Raw genomic sequence first — 15221 nt, 5'->3', positions numbered from 1 at the left:
AGTCAGAAAGCCCTGGTGCACCTCCGGCTCACGAGCAGACGCTCCCTGGAGCCTGAAGAGGTTATCCTTCTTGGGTTCTGGAAAGGGTCTCCTCATGAGTTGGAGGCTTGTTGAGGTTTACTCAGCTGATGCATGGAAAAGCTTTTCTGTGTCAGCTGCATGGCTGAATGAAGTGTGGTGAAACTTTCTCACGCATTAGCTGAGCAGCCTCAAAAAGCCTCTGGCTCGTGAGGAGATTCTCCCCAGAGCCCAAAGAGTATGTCCCCTTTGGTCTCCGGGGAAGTTCTTCTCACAAGCTGGAGGCACAGTTGGGTGCTCCCCATTTACGCATATTTCACTTATGTGCTCAGGTGGGCAGAACGTAACCCCCATGTAAATGGGGAATTAGCAGTATAAGTTTCAGTAGGTTGAGAATGTGAGATAGCCAGGCTCATATATAAGCAACATGCTTGAATCTAATTAATGCATGAAGGGATTAAGACTATAGAGTAAGCTGTCCTGCCAGGCTTAACTCACCTTGGGAGGGACTAGGTAATCAAGCATTTGTTCCCTTTCAGTTTGCCTGAGTTCAATGTGTGAGGAGGTCTAAGCTGGTTGCCCCAAGCTCAGATCACATGGCTTTCAAAAGCCACTCTTGAGTTCTTTTACCAGTAATTTAGAAACGTTTACCACTTTGCAGCTAAGCCCAAGTTTTATTGCCTGTGCAACTTCTGAATGCTGTATGGAAAAGTACATGAATCTGATATTTGGAGAGGTTGTAAGTAAACCATTTTTAACTTACCAAATGTGTGGTCTTTTTCTATGCTAGGGGAAGTGGGGAACTTTGGGAGGAGCTCACAAGGGCTTATTTTAAAGGTCTAACAGCCCATATTTCCACACTTCACTTTGCCACATATTTTGTGATTTTTAAATATTTGCTGGGGTTCTTTCACCAAAGAGTACTTGCCCCAAACCTGGACTTTGGCTTCCAGTGAATCATCCTTTATGTTGTGATAGGAATTTTGAGGTCTTAGATATATTGTGATGTTCATAAGTGTACCAACCAAGCACATACATAGATCAGCACAGGAAGACCAACCTGAAACCATTTTGATTCCCAAACTGACCAAATGTTTTCCCCGCAAGGAGGGAGGGAGGGTCAGGGAGCCTTCCCATTGTCTCAGGAATTGAGTAATCAGCATTTTAATGGGTGACAGACTATCAGGAAAGGCAATCAGATAATGGGTGACGGACTATCAGGAAAGACAATCAGGAAAAGCAATCAGATAACCTGGCAAACAGGAAAAACAACATTCAAATTTCTGTTTTAGACCGCCTTTTCTGTGATGTAGGTATGATGTATCTGGGGGGTGGTCTTAGGTTACACCCCTTCTGCGATGTATGTATGATGTTTCTGGGGGTGGTCTTGATCTACAGGGGGGCAATTTCAAAAGTCTATATAAGGCCTTGCGCGCCATTGTTCTGGGTTCCTCCTCCATCCTGCGTTGTGGTGAGGACCCTGTTGCAACAGATTAATAAAGATCAGGCTTACTAGCTGCTTTGCTTCTCAATATTCTCTGGTTGGCCTCTGTTATTTTCCCTTACCAATAGGGAACCTATGTAAGGGCTCTATATGGGCTCTTGGATACCCCATAAGGGAAAAGGGTGATTTTTGTTTACAACACTGTATATTATATTTTTTTTTCTCCTGCACCAACAGAGAGGACCTCCACCCACAGTAGTACCATAAAACAAATGTACAAATATGCATGCCTTTTGTTTTGTTAAGAAAACAGAGCAATAAACCTGTTTTGTAACAGATGCTTTCCAAAAGAAGAGTTTGCTTCCTGCCCAGGAAAGTCTGTGCCACAAGAAAAGACTTCTTTAATTCCCAGACAAATCTCAATTGTTTGCCTTGGGTTTTTTAAAAAGTTATATCCTGTATCTATAAATTAGAGGGAAACAATTGGGACTTCTTATAAGCTTCTGAAGAAGGGGTAAGAGCGAATGTTGCCCAGAGCCTGAACTCTGCAACTTAATAGTTTTGGACAGCAAACTAATATGTCAAGACATCATAACAGGGAACAAGAAGAGTTAGATTTATTAAGGAAGCATTCTTACATAAGCAACCAAGGGGAGTCAGCCCAAAGTGGAGTTCAAGATAACCAATCAGGTTCTCTGGACAGAGAGATAGATGGACTCCAGATGTTGCAAGTAAATTCCATTTCTACTGAATTCCTTATTTTATTCCCTTCTTGGAGTCACAGATAGTTTGGAAAGACATGAGCCTTCTTGACTTCTGAGCATTTTCCTAAGCAATAAACACTAGGAGAAACTATCTTTAAATCCAAGCACAGTTCCAAAGTTAAAATAGAACCTTCTCCTGCAGACACTCTATCAATCTTCAGACACCTAAAAAAAGGGACTTTTTTGGAAGGCAGTAAAATCTTGTCTGTGTGATGCAGCTTCCAAGCAATATATTTTGATTTAATAATTAATTGACAAAAAACTGCATTTTCCTATAAATGGGAAAGCCCAAATGCTTCTGGCTTAGGACAGCCAGGTTAAAAGGGAGGAATCGCAAACATTTTATATCAAATACAATCCAGAGCCATACTCCTGCTTTCTCTGTTTAACCACTTTCTATTGCATATTTGAGCCAGACATCCTGGAGAGTGAAGTCAAATGGGCCTTAGAAAGCACTGCAAATAACAAGGCCAGTGGAAGTGATGGTATTCCAGCTGAACTATTTAAAATCTTAAAAGATGATGCTGTTAAGGTGCTACATTCAATATGCCAGCAAGTTTGGAAAACTCAGCATTGGCCAGAGGATTGGAGAAGATCAGTCTACATCCCAATCCCAAAGAAAGGCAGTGCCAAAGAATGCTCCAACTACCACACAATTGCACTCATTTCACACGCTAGCAAGGTTATGCTTAAAATTCTACAAGGAAGGCTCAAGCAGTATGTGGACCGAGAACTCTCAGAAGTGCAAGCTGGATTTAGAAGAGGCAGAGGAACCAGAGACCAAATTGCAAACATGCGCTGGATTATGGAGAAAGCTAGAGAGTTCCAGAAAGACATCTACTTCTGCTTCATTGACTATGCAAAAGCCTTTGACTGTGTCGACCACAGCAAACTATGGAAAGTTCTTAAAGAAATGGGAGTGCCTGATCAGCTCATCTGTCTCCTGAGAAATCTCTATGTGGGACAAGAAGCTACAGTTAGAACTGGATATGGAACAACTGATTGGTTCAAAATTGGGAAAGGAGTACGACAAGGCTGTATATTGTCTCCCTGCTTATTTAACTTATATGCAGAATTCATCATGCGAAAGGCTGGGCTGGATGAATCCGAAGCCGGAATTAAGATTGCCGGAAGAAATATCAACAACCTCAGATATGCAGATGACACAACCTTGATGGCAGAAAGTGAGGAGGAATTCAAGAACCTTTTATTGAGGGTAAAAGAAGAGAGCGCAAAATATGGTCTGAAGCTCAACATCAAAAAAACGAAGATCATGGCCACTGGTCCCATCACCTCCTGGCAAATAGAAGGGGAAGAAATGGAGGCAGTGAGAGATTTTACTTTCTTGGGCTCCATGATCACTGCAGATGGTGACAGCAGTCACGAAATTAAAAGACGCCTGCTTCTTGGGAGAAAAGCAATAACAAACCTAGACTGCATCTTAAAAAGTAGAGACATCACCTTGCCAACAAAGATCCATATAGTAAAAGCTATGGTTTTCCCAGTAGTGATGTATGGAAGTGAGAGCTGGACCATAAAGAAGGCTGATCGACGAAGAATTGATGCTTTTGAATTATGGTGCTGGAGGAGACTCTTGAGAGTCCCATGGACTGCAAGAAGATCAAACGTATCCATTCTTAAGGAAATCAGCCCTGAGTGCTCACTGGAAGGACAGATCGTGAAGCTGAGGCTCCAATACTTTGGCCACCTCATGAGAAGAGAAGACTCCCTGGAAAAGACCCTAATGTTGGGAAAGATGGAGGGCACAAGGAGAAGGGGACGACAGAGGATGAGATGGTTGGATGGTGTTCTTGAAGCTACCAGCATGAGTTTGATCAAACTGCGGGAGGCAGTGGAGGACAGAAGTGCCTGGCGTGCTCTGGTCCATGGGGTCACGAAGAGTCAGACACGACTAAACGACTAAACGACGACAACAACATTGCATATGTAACAGAACTGCGATAGTAATGTTATGAGTTTGTGAGTTCCAGACCCCTCTAATTAATCCCTGGATCCAGCAAGTGTTAAAATCTAATCAAGCCAAGCTAGCTTCCCATGAGGTGATATCCTTGGTTATGAGCTGCTAAGGGGCATTAAGGGGCTCATTTGCAAAACAGCAAATGGGTGGGAGGGGGACCCTCCCTCAACAGATAAAGCCAGAGTTTAGTGGTGTGACCTAGAAGCAAATTAGCAAGCAGAGGATCAGAGAGCAATGTTTGATTTCTGGTTCAGTACAAGGCTGCAGCTATGGGAGACGCACAACTCTTTTGCTCAGGTTGTATATATGTGTAAATAAACCATGTATCATAAAGACACCACAGTGTCTGCTGTGCCTCATGTCCAAGAACCTTGGGTAAGCGCCTGGAACCCTTGGAATCTCTCTCCACTCAGAGATTGGGGTGGCTTGCAACAGTAAGGTATCTACTAAGAGTGGGGTCCGCAAGCTTTCTAGGCCCAGGGGAACATTTGGAAAACTAAGAAATTCACAAGTACCATAAAAATACCCATTTCACAGAAGAAAAACAGGCAATGCTCTCTCTCTCTCTCTCTCTCTCTCTCTCTCTCTCTCACACACACACACACACACACACACACACACACACACACACCATAAGTAGGCAAAACATCTACATATACCCCAAAACAGACAAAAAGAAGTAGGCAACATCCTCTAAAAAACTGGCACCCAACCAGCCCACCCCACAAACAAACAAACAAACAACAATTGCAAGGGGCACCAAGGGTGTGTGTCAGAGAGCACTATAGTGCTCATATGTACCACATTGTGGACGCCAGCACTGAAGAGATCAGGAATATACTAGAACAGGGATTCTCAAACTTTTCTATCCTGTGAACCCATGTGAGAGGACTGAAAATTACTGAGACCCACAAAACTGTAATGAATGGACAAGGCTAGTCACAAAATGGTGGCACATGAGGCAGAATTTGGCATAGTCAGTTGGTAATTACAGTTATTTTCCAGTCATACTCCTCACTGCAGAATACTAAATTCTTTGCCACAGCACTTCACTTATGACAAGGAGTTCCATTGTTCAGCTTTTCTCAAGCTAAGTACCAGGCATCCCAGTTTTAGGCATAAGTTGGGATTTGAAAGATTTGAATAGATCTATTTTCCCTCCCACCATATTTCATATTGCTACCCAGTTGCTGTCATTTCTCTTACCCTATTCCCACCCCAATCTGTCAGCTTATTTCATCCATGCTACTTTTTTACATTCAGTTCTTCCTCCTATAACAGCTTTCCTCTCCATGACGTTTTAAATTTATTACATAATTATTATCCTATTGATATTTTTTCTCATTTTTTCCTTCAACGCTTCCTTTGGCCCTCTGACACCTCCAAGGCTGGAGACCTCTCTTCCTGAAATCCTGCCTCTTGAGCACCTTTAGCATGTGAGGAATTGCTGGTGCTGACTGGCATTCATTCAACCAAAAGGCTAGGCATAGCCAAGGAGTGGGGTGGGCGAGTGGAAGTGGTGCTGGGTGCGCTGTGGCACTGTAGTGCGCTGAGGCCATCCTTTGAGAAGCACTGCCCAAGAGAGAGTTTGGGCTAACTGTGCCTCATGTCTTAGTGGGGTGTTCATCATAAGTGCACATAAAAGCCACACCTATGTATGTCATTCATGCCAATTATAAAGCAGAGGTCAATGGTGTTGAAGTCTGTTCCTTTGTTAGCATGCTGATTCAGGAGGTATATGATCTTTGATACCAAAACATGGCATGTTAAAGTCCACTGCAGCTACTTGGCTGATTATTTCCAGAGAAAGCCTAGCATGGTACAAGCAGAATCCCCCCCCCCCCAAGAACTTGAGTCAGGAGGAGGAGGATCAGGACATCACCCCCAATCCGTGAAGTACAATACCAGGAAACAACTCTGCTTATCAGAGCAGACCGTAAAACTCTCCCAAGACATTCCGTTACCTTTGTATACAAATGTACCGTATGTATTTTTCCACCTTCCTTAGAAACACCAGTACTTCCTCTCACAAACAACTTCTGCATTTTATTTTCACTTAATATGGTAAACACATTATGAATACAGTTCAGAAAACTTCTAGAGGCCAGTTATAGCCTTTGAAATAAATGCCTGGTTTCAACTTCTCTGGCCCCACCTACTGAAAACAAGATACAGTATAAGATGCTCATCAGACCTGAACACAAAACCAATTTTAAAGTTCAACCTATTTTTTAAAATGCCATCCTAGAGCCCTCCAGATGTTTTGAACTACAACTCCCATCAGGTGTGCTGGCTAGGACTGTGTGATGTCCTGGTTGGGCATTTGACTATGCCTGGAGAGTGTCAGCTTGGAATCCCCACTTAGTCCGGCATTTCATTGGGTTGTCTTAGGCCAGTGGCTACCTCACAGGGTTGCTTTGATAAAAGTGGGGGGAGGGGAAAAGACCTCCATATACCATCCTGAGCTTATTAAAAGAAAGATTTTCCGCCCTGGGCTCATTTGAGAGGAAGGGCAAGATAAGCATTTAACTAATAATAATATATTTATTTACTAGTTGGAACATAACTGTTACATCATGGAATAATGTGGTTCAGGATTTATCTACTCCATTTCATTGTCCCTGTCCCTCCCCATTTTTTGCTCCAACGTCCAAAGTCAGCATTCTGTGTCCAGGTTCCAACTTTAGGCTCGTTGTTTGTACTTTTGCAAACTTTGGGGTAGCCCTCAGCTTGCCAGTACCTCACCTTTTGCACTGTGGGTAGTGTCATTTTGGATATATAAGCAATGGTACCCAAAGCCTGAACAACAGAAATTCATAGCATCATCTGTACGAGCCATAATGATGGCACAAGGGGGGCGTAGTAGGAGAGCAGCAAAGGGATGGCCAGTTTATCAGGTCCTGATGTCAGGTCCCACCTTCCATGCCACCACAAATCTACTATAGCAAAACAGCTTCTATAAGTAAATACACACCATAGAGCCAAGGTAGTCAGTATGACACCTTTTTGGTGTTGTTGGATTTCATCTCCCATCAGCCCCAACCAGTAGGCCAATTTTCAGGGAAGATGAGACCTGAGGTCTATCAGCATCTGGAGGGCACCATAATGGCTACTCCAGCTATATTGGAAATAAAGAGCCCATGACTATGAGTTATCTATAAGCTGCCTTGAGTCCTGTCAGGGAAAAGGTGGGGTATAAAACAGCAACAGTAGTTCCTAGGAGTTTAGTCTTGGCCACACTGAAAGACAGGAGATAGTAGATGTGGGGAACATGTGACCCTCTAAATGTTGCTGAACTTCAACTCCCATCTGCCCCAGTAAGCATGACCAATGCTCAGGGATCATTGGAGTTGTAGTCCAGCAACAACTGGACAGCCAAAGATTCCCTGCAGCTGGGATACAGACTTATTCAATAGACAACCCTTACCCAGATTCAGGAGTATAATCCACAGCAAGGAAGCAGTTTACATGTGAAGACCATTGACATGAGCTATTATCACTCTACCCCCATGTCTTTGGAGCAAGAAGCATTTGTGAGAGTTTGTACTAATAATCAGATGCTGCATCACCAAATGCCTCATTTGACTAAAGAGCCAACAGCTGGTGGAGGGGGTGGGGAAGAAGGCCAGATGAAGAATTGTCTTCTTAGGCCCTCTTACAGATTAATATTTTTTCACTGGAGGAAGTTTGTTTACAGACCAATGTACAGGCAATGAAACAGCATTTCCGTGGAGCTTGCAATGTCACACATAGCAGTTCCCAGAGTACAAGGTTACATAAAATAATAAAATAAAAAATGACATTTTAGATAAGTGGTGAAGGGTGGGGGTAAGAAGCAAGTTGTTTTCTAGGCTTGTTACTGTTGTTACTAGGACCAAAGTTGATAATTTGAATTTGTGACTGGAAAGCAGGGGTATGTCCCAGAATATTTCTGTGGGTGGTGGCTGCATATTCTCTGGAGGTATCTGAGCTGTCTGGATTCTCAGCACTCTCAGGTCTCCAATAGACCTTGGCATCCACCTGTGGGGAAACTCACTGGGCTTGTTGGCAGCATGGTATTGCCTCTGGCCCCAATAGCTTTGGAGGAAGGCCATGAAGCTGGGGTTTCCCACTCATGGAGGAGGAGGAGGGACCTGTTTGTGGCTCACCTGCTGTGAGTATAGTGGGGTGAGCCTGTGGTGGCTCCCCTCTTCTGGGTTAGGGGGGCAGACTGTTTATTCAGAGTCTTCATGGTTTCTCCCCACAGTGATTGTGGGGGATAAACTGTTTGTGGTTCCTCCCATTCTAGGGTTAGAGGGGCGAGCCAGCAACTCAGACCGATGGTGGCCTGTAACGTATATGTCTCAAAACAACCAGTTGGCGACCGACACCATCAACAGCTTGGTATAGTGTTTGCGCACATCACAAGCTGACAAAACAGGCTCCTTGTCAGGGTCCCAGTCTACAGGGTGTGGGAATGTTGAGGGTGGCAGGAGAGGATATATTGATTATTAATATCCTTCCTAACCTTATTGTTTCTATATTTGGACATTTAATCTTAAAATCAGCAATCTCATTTGGACACCTATTTGGATATATGGACTATTTATATTTATTAGAATTGGATGGGCTATTTTTATTAATGTGGGCGGATGTTGTTTCTTTTTCTTTCCAATATATTTGCTATATATTAAACCCAAAACCGAGGTTCACAGCAAAGAAATAGAGAGGAGAGGGGAAAGCTCTACTGAGAGTTCTACTGCAGCTTCCTGTATTGGATGGGTGAGTTTTGTCTTAATTACTACTGCATTCCCTTCATCAATAGATGTGTCACCCAATGCAGACTTCATGGAGAGCTGTCTGAAGCATGCACAATGGAAAAGAGGCCTCTCTCAAGTACTCATCCACCAGCCCCCTAACCTTAATGAGCGTCATGTCACCAGACTTATCAAGGTGCACCTGCTACCCCTCACTCATTATAAATCTCATCTTCCAAGATGTGCAGAGGCAAAGGTTTGCCACAATACCATACAGACTACAAGTAGGCCCTCCAGCAGCAATGACCAACGGCAGTTAGTGCTAGAGGGAGAGGTTGCCACCTTTATTTTTTGTTTCAGCAGGCAAGAAATTAAAATAAAAGTTCACTATGCACTGTTGCTCATAAATACACTCTTTAAATCCTGTCCTGTTCCCATAAAACCAGACCAGGAGAGGGCAAATAGGTGGTTGCTCCGGGCTACAATCAGATGCTTGCCCATAAAATGGTTTAGAAGTTGAGTGTATGCCAATAGCACATTAGAGGCAAGAATATAAGAGCACACCTTTAAAGGCACCTACACTCCACTTCTACGAGGCACAGGCTTTCCAAAACACATGCTTAGATTTCTGCTGCATATCGAGTTCTCTATATATACTATATTTTTGTATGAAAAATTGTCGTCATGCTGCAGTTCACATGGCTGCCAACAGACGGCCATGCCAGCTGCAACGTGACAACAGAGCAGTGTGCAGCATGGATGGCAGGCAGCCCAGGCGAGCTGCTGAGGAAGGAGCAATGTTCAAAGGAGGGTAGAAGGGGCTCCAGGGAGCAGTTTGCTCTCTGAGCCCCCCACTTGCATTAAACATTACTGGAGAAACATTTAAGGGAGTGTGGGGGCACTTCAGAAAGTGGTTTGGCAAACTGCTCTCTGAAGTGCCCAACTCTCTATTAAACAGTTTAATGGGGGGGGGGGGGTTGGCCAAGCTAGGATGGGGCAGGTGTAACGGGAAGAGGTTGCCAGCAGTGGGTGCAAGGGGGTGGGAGCATGGGCGCAATCAGGGTTTTTCTTAACGGGGGCTAGGCCTTTTGTTGGGGGAGGCAGAACCTCAGTTTGCTATTGATTTTTATTGATTTGTGGGGGCAGCTGCTCCTCCTGTCTCACCTGGGCTACGCCCATGGGTGGAGGATGGCAAGGGGAGCAAGAAGAGACAGGAGCCCCAAGCTTGATAAAAATTATGTACTGGTTGATTGTAATACAATCTCTAATTGGTTTGCGAAAACATAAAACATTGAACATGATTTTTTAAAAACAAACAAACAGATATAGAATAACCAATCTTTGCTAGAGTATAAATATGGAAAGTTTGGAAATCTATCTATCATATTTTTTGCTCTATAAGACGCACCTGACCATAAGATGCACCTAGTTTTAGAGGAGAACAAGAAAAAATATTCTCTCCCTCTCTGCGCAGCACCCTTTAGCGAAGCGGCAGGAGAAACGGAGCCCCTTCTGTTTCTCCTCCTGCTTCGCTGAAAGGGTGCTGCGCAGAGAGGGAAAGCTGTGCAGCGCCTCTCCAGTGAAGGGAAGCCAGGAGAGCAAGAGGAATCGGTGCGCACCGATCCCTCTTGCTCTCCTGGCTTCAGCGAAAGCAACGCGAAGCCATGGAGCCTGCATTCGCTCCATAAGACGCACACACATTTCCCTTACTTTTTAGGAGGGGAAAAGTGCGTCTTATAGAGTGAAAAATACGGTACATTGATATCTCACTTAGATAATGTAACTATACTTTCTTCTTCCAACTCTCTATTCTCACTTCTGCCATGTTCATTTATAAAATTCTCTGGTTCTTATGAATCATTCACCTAACACAGGCAAGCTCCTTGTCTCCGCTTGCTTTATTGTCAGCTTGAACTCTGGAGAGTTTCTGCCTTTACAACAGGGGTGGGGAACCTGTGACCTTCTGGCTGTTGCGACACTACAACTCCCATCAGCCCTAGCCAGCCACTGTGGCCAATGGTTGGCAGCGATGGGAGCTTTAGTCCCCCAAGAACAGACTCCCCACCCATTCCCGCGTTGCATATTCGCACCAACCATTTCAACAACGCACGTACCATTGTCACTCCAAGAAAGCTACTCCGAAAAGATGAGATGAGCAACCACTAGCTTCTTTCCCAGATCACAGTACAGTGGTACCTTGGGTTACAGACGCTTCAGGTTACAGACTCCGCTAACCCAGAAATAGTACCTCAGGTTAAGAACTTTGCTTCAGGATGAGAACAGAAATTGCGCAGCCACAGCGCGGCAGCAGCAGGACGCCCTATTAGCTAAAGTGGTGGCTCAGCTTAAGAACAGTTTCAGGTTAAGAACAGACCTCTGGAACAAATTAGGTTCCTAACCCGAGGTACCACTATATAGTAATTTACTGTGCGCTCTGACAACAGAGCGAATGCCTTGCTCTCCAATACCTAAAGGCCGTCACATTCCTGTTTCTGAACAGGTACTTGCATGCCCTTCGCGCAAAGTATTTGGCTGGAGCGTCCCTTTTCCGATTGTCTTAAAGAAGCCCTCTCTCAGTTGATTTAGTCCCAGAAGTGCCGCTTAAGGGAACCTAATTTCTCCCTAATCCAAACTCTCCAGACTGAAGTGGCAGATGGGCCCACAAAGGTCACACATACGCATGTGTCTAAAAGCTGGGGAGGGGGGAGGTCTTAAGCTAGAGGTTTCTTCTCTGCCAACAATGAATCAGCCCATTAATAGGCCAGGGAGGCAGCTTAGTCCTCTATTTTTTCCTTAGAGTAAATACTTTTCATTGTTTCCCCCCACCCCAACATAGCACCAACTATTCCACATGGTATGCAAGAGTCAGCTTGGCCACTGCCAAGACCTTCAAAGCTAGGAATGTGCTTACACAGAAGCACAGCACACATCCCAAGAATAGGGGAGGATTAAAAGAAAGGGAGCAGAGAGGTGTTCTCTGCACCCCTGTTGCCCTGCTCAGCACAAGGCTCCAACATACCATTTAATATGCCATTTTTAGAATGAAGTGCCCTTGGCTGATCATTGTTCTTTGAGGTTGAAAACTTCACTTGCTTTAATTGTTGCGGACTGGCCAGGTTTCAATTATCCCCCCCCCCAAGTATTTACATAAGACAGCATGCTGCTGCAGCACAGAACCACAACCCACAGAAAAATCTAAAGACAGAGTATTTGCTGTGCAGCGTGTGTGGAGTGGGGAAGAGACTTCCGTTTTTAAACTGTAGGGAATACAGATCCCCTGAAATAAGTGCTGCCTCCCTCCTGAACCTTCCAAGGCAGGGGTAGCCCAAGCACCATCTGGCAATCAATCCATGACTCTTTACACAGATTGTATGTACCTGAGGTTCTCTCTGCGTTCATCTGTAAAATAGATCGTGAGGTTAGTGCCTGATTGGGAGCCCCAAGAGTTAGCATAAGCTTAGAAGGGCAGGGGGACAGAGTTGAAAATGCTTTTGAAACAAATGGGGTATGGGGAGGAGAGATCGGGGAGAGGGAACTGGTGGCCCTCCAAATATTGCTGCTGAACCACAAACACCCAGCATCCCTGAGCATTGGCCATGCTGGCTGTGGATGGAGTTGAGTTTCAGGCTGTCAAGTTAATTACCGGTAATTAATTCATATTGTTATTGTATGGATCTGTTTCCTGTATCTATTGACATTATTATTCTTTTCAATTGTTCTTAATTTGTTTTTTGGATTTTTTTTGTTTTGTTATCGTTCATGTTGTGAGCTACTCTGAGCACCATTGTGGGTAAGTGACAGGCAACCAATGATGATGAACACCTAGAGGGGCATAGGTTCCTCATCGTCAGTTCAGATAATCAGTTTCCAGTGCATATTGCCACAATTACTATGGAAATTTTAGAAAGAACATGGGCTAAGGAAGGCAGCGTTGCTTTTCTGTGGTCGACAGAGCACCCAGTGTGGCAGGAAGGTCATAAACATTCAAGTTGGGTATTTGGTAAGCCCCAGACTTCTTGTAAGCTCTGAAGTTTACTGGATAGCTTTGAGAAAGCCACTCTAAATCTAACTTGCTTTAGATTCCACAGCCGGTATGAGTTTTAAAAAAGCTTTGCGCTTTTTGGTGGGAGGGCGGGATGCCAATATAGCAAACAAAGCAGACTCATTCATCACTCAAGTAGGAAGGAGCTTGTTTTTGCAGTGCTCCATTTGCTTTCCTCAAGCAGCCTCCTAGCAGAAGGCTTAGAATGAAGTTAACCAGAGCCATTGTAGAACAGTGGTAAGTGGGTATTGGGTGAGGAGGAATTAGCTTTGCACCCAGGGCAGCATTTAAGCCACTTTACTCAAGAGTCAGGTGGAGAACTTGAGGAATAGTAAAGGTTGAGTAAAAGGTCCGATCTCTTGCCCTCTATGGCAACTGAATGAGCCAGGTCTGTACTCCAATCAAAGCCTTGAATCAAAAAGGACAGGCTAGATTTGCGGCAGGAAATTTGAGAAATCCCACTGGGAATTTACACCAACGGTAGCCATTTTCACCTGCCCCCAGGGGTCATCTGCCATCTCCCCAGCTCTCAGAAAGGTGTCATCCTGGTAACCTGGCAAGCATGACGTGTGCTCCAATTGGCTGGAGGGTGGGGAAAGCCCGCTGTAACTTAACCCAATGTAGGCAGAAAACCCCTTAAAACTGGGCTGTGGATATGCAGTTTTCATCCCACACCAACCATCAGAAAACCACCTATGCTGGGTTGCTCATGAGATTAGAAGCCCATTTGTAAATAGCAAGGTTAGGTTAGATATATTGAACCTGTTGGTTCAAATCTATTTTCCATATCCTGCTTTGTCCATTTGCCTTCCTTTTCATTCTTCATAAAAATTCACATAATATGGCTGTGGGGTCTAATGGGTGTCTACATGAGTTTTTTGTAATCTCCCACATGCCTTGTTGCTGAGTGTATACGGGGTTGAAAATGGGGATTTCACAGGGGAAAGAAGGGATTGCACTGAACACCAATGTGGGGAAGGCAACTAGATGCCAGCCCTGCTGTTTCTGATGAATTGAGAGATATCTGAGAAATGAGGGTGTGCCGACTCAGACTACCTTTGGCAGCAATTGCTTTGACCTCCTAGACTACACTCCACAGAGTTGTCAAGGTTTAACAGGAAGTGTAGTGGTAGCAATTACTGGATAGTTTTGGCATTGGCACTGGCTTACTTTGCAAGGCCATTGTGAAAGGATGTAAAAAGCAGGGTCCTAGCCCCCCGCTTCTGTTAAACATAGTAAGGTGGTGGTGGTGTTTTTGGTGAAGAGATAAAAAGAGGTTCTGGCTCTCAAGGCACTGGGTGTGTCCCCCAAACAGATGCACACCACAGAGGCCTCCTCCCTAGCTGCTGGCCTTTTTGCAGTGCCGTCACAGAATCCACAAAAACCTCAATTATTGCGATATAACTGCCTCTGCTTCAGTCCCTTGTTAGTGTAGGACTGCTGATCAAGGCACGCTTTGTTCTCTGGAACGCAGGTCAGCTAACTGGTCATGCAACATACCCCAGTCATTTCTGTGCTCCAAGGCACCCTGGAAGAAGAACAGATCACACTCTTGCCAGGAATGTCCCTGGACTGATTCTGGAAGAAACTAGGCTCTCAGCTAGCTTGGCATGCATGGAAAGGAACAGAACCACCATGAAAAAAGAGGAACAAGGGGTGATGAAACTGGGGGTGGAGATTGCATAATTTCCCTGGTCTGCTCAGCACAGTGTCCCCTACACGTTTCCTCAGATTTCAGCCACCTAGTAGAAGGGAAGCCCCCAAAGAAGGGGGCAGCAAGCCTTGACAGCTTAACAGGCCTCTGTAGAAGGAGGTTTCATCAATGACTATGAAAATAGTTACTTGAGGTCTCCTGGGGACACAAAGATCACCACCAGGCTTGCTGCAACACTCCGTATGTTGTCACTGGAGTACCAGGCAAAAGTGTAAACCCTACATTTTAATCTCCCTGCACTCCGCAGAAGTCTGCAACTGAAGCACTTTTATTAGACCAGTGTTTCTCAAACTCGGGTCTCCACTTGTTGTTGGACTACAACTCCCATCATCCCTAGCTAGCAGGACCAGTGGTCAGGGACAGAAACTGAGTTATGAAAGCTAGGAGCTAAATGGCACCTTAAGCCTAGGTTATGGGTACAACAACAGAATGTCTAGATGTGCTTTTTTAAAACAAGAATACAAAGCTGAAAATAAATGAATTGCAGCTAAAATATTATCTTCGTTTTCAACATGGTCTAGTCAT

General features: G+C 44.6%; 1 protein-coding gene across 1 annotated transcript in view; it reads left to right on the top strand.

Annotated features, from left to right (window-relative positions):
* The window catches only part of INHA (inhibin subunit alpha), a 131273-nt gene that overhangs the window by 30420 nt on the left and 85632 nt on the right, over window positions 1-15221 (top strand). The gene's annotated exons all lie outside the window — the stretch shown is intronic.

This window comes from Podarcis gaigeae (assembly GCF_964106915.1).
Source record: "Podarcis gaigeae genome assembly, chromosome: 1".
NCBI classification, from domain to species: domain Eukaryota; kingdom Metazoa; phylum Chordata; class Lepidosauria; order Squamata; family Lacertidae; genus Podarcis; species Podarcis gaigeae.
Note: the sequence above shows the minus strand (reverse complement) of the source record. Positions and strands in the feature narration are given on the sequence as shown.